The sequence below is a fragment of the Numida meleagris genome, chromosome 2 (assembly GCF_002078875.1).
Source record: "Numida meleagris isolate 19003 breed g44 Domestic line chromosome 2, NumMel1.0, whole genome shotgun sequence".
In the NCBI taxonomy this organism is placed as follows: domain Eukaryota; kingdom Metazoa; phylum Chordata; class Aves; order Galliformes; family Numididae; genus Numida; species Numida meleagris.
The window spans coordinates 78,891,195-78,893,271 of NC_034410.1; the positions used below are offsets into that span (position 1 = coordinate 78,891,195).

The 2,077-nt window shown below is 54.3% G+C and overlaps 1 protein-coding gene across 10 annotated transcripts in view; it reads left to right on the top strand.

Moving 5' to 3' along the window:
- IKZF1 (IKAROS family zinc finger 1) overlaps window positions 589-2,077 on the top strand; it is a 73,135-nt gene continuing 71,646 nt past the window's right edge. For 2 of the 10 annotated variants that reach the window (XM_021386911.1, XM_021386910.1), the window contains exon 1: window positions 600-900. The gene's annotated coding sequence lies outside the window, so the exon portion shown is untranslated. The other 8 variants (XM_021386915.1, XM_021386912.1, XM_021386909.1 and 5 more) reach the window with 8 other exon arrangements.

Genomic DNA, 2,077 nt, shown 5'->3' on the forward strand with positions numbered 1-2,077 from the left:
TGCCTTTATCTCCTGGCTTTGCTGAGGCAGACCTCTGTGTTTCCTGGAGAAAGGCACTGACTGCTTAGCCTGTGGTGGCACCTTTCTGTGGATTTTTTTCCTTTCTTTCTTTCTTTTCTATTCACATTTGTGATTCTGCAGGTAAAATTCTACCTTTTCCCTGTACGTAAACCTGCTGGAACATGTTGGGATGTTCTGGAATGACTGATAATTGGCTCTGGGTTTCAATCCTAACAGATTCATAAGGTCTGCATTCAGGTTGTGATACAAGGAGGGTTGTGCACTTCTGCAAAGCTGCAGTGAGAAAAATGATGGCTTACAAACTTGAGAAGCAATAGAGTGTACCTGGTTCATCTGGAGTGTGCCCAGACATTACCTGAACAGTGAACGATACATCTGCAGGGCTTCCTAGAGGGAAGGGACCTTGAAAGAATCCCCCAGGTGCAGCCTTGTCATTCCTGTTCTAAAAGAAGGCCGGCTTTGCCTTGGGGACCACATTTTACCATTCAGTGTAGAGTTTTAGTAATAGACAACTGCTGTTCTGCAGAGCTCAGAGGGCAGGCCCTGGGCTTTCACACACTTACATGCTCACTTAACTGTGCATCTCTGGATCATCCCCTTCAAGTCAGCAAGGTGACTCACACGTGTAAAGTTATCGCCATGCCCGATTCTTTCTGCTCTGTGAAAGCGCAGATGAAGATAGGATGTGAGAAAGGAAGTACCACTATCCTCATCTTGCAGATGAGGAACTGAATGAAGCACAGCAAAAATGAGATCCCGCTCCACCACCACAGTGCGTAGACGCGCTTCGTCGCTGCGCGTGTGAGTAATCCCCTCCGGGTCCGCCGTGCTCTCTGGACCGAAGCAGGAGCTCTGGATTTCAGCCGCCGCCGTTTTTAAGTAAGTTGCTCAAGTTCTGACCCCGAGCCTCTAGACGCGGGTGCGCTGGGGCGGCTCTGCCCCCTGACCTCCGCTCGGGGACCCCCCCGCTTCCTCCGTCCATGAGCAGCGCGGCGGGCGAGCACCGGAGCCGACACCGGCACCTGCGGGCGGGCGGGCGGGGACGGACCGAGGGCAGCGCCGGCACCGCCCGGAGCTGCAGGTAGCGGGGAGCGGGTGGGTGCCCGCGCGGGGCCGGGGAGAAGTTGATGGGAGCCCGCCGTTCTTCCTTCCCGTGCGCTCCCGTCCTCCCCCGCTTTTTGTTTAAAAACGCCGCGCGCCGGGCTGGCGCGATGGAGGCTGCTTGAATGTCGGAGAAGAGAAGCGAGGAGCTGGCCGAGGTGGGCACTGGCTCGCAGGGCAGAGGACGGCGGGAGCGCTGTCCCCGCTGCGCTCCTGCACGGCGGCTCCCCTCAGCCCCAGCCCCGTCCCAGCCCTGCCCCAGCCCCAGCGCTCGCTGCCGGCGGCGGTAACTGCGGGAGGAGGCGGCACGGGGCTGGGAGCCGCTGGACCGGCCGGGTCGACGCTGAGGAAGCGCTGTCACTGAGAGCTGGCTGCGTCCCAGAGAACGGGGCCGCCAGAAGTTCCCTTCCTTGCCCTGTCGCACAGCCTGTCACAGCCGGAGGTTTCCTTTCCCGCTGCTCCGCAATGTTACCCCTTCTGCGAAGGGGCCCTTTCACTCTGTAGGCAGTATTAAGGAAGATGTGTGTAGTGAGGAACTGCGCGTGTGAAGGAGCGACTTCCCACTGCAGCGCTTGGTGCTAAGGAAACTTTTAATTTTGTGCTTCAAGAAACCTGATTACTTCTTGGATTACTTTCCTACCTTGCTCTGGAAGGTATGGTAACGCTGCCAGGTGTGGTGCGGAGCGCTCTGCTAACAAAACTTCTAGAAGATGGGATGGTGGTAATACCGTGACAGTGAGTGTTTGGAGCTTAGGCTTGAAACTATCCTAAAAAATTGATGTTTTGTGGAATGCAAGAATTTTTAGACTAGTATGGCCACTGGCCTAGACTGGGTGAATGATTGTAAAGGAAAATAATACTCTTTTCCTTTCTTTTCTTTTCTTTTCTTTTCTTTTCTTTTCTTTTCTTTTCTTTTCTTTTCTTTTCTTTTCTTTTCTTTTCTTTTCTTTTCTTT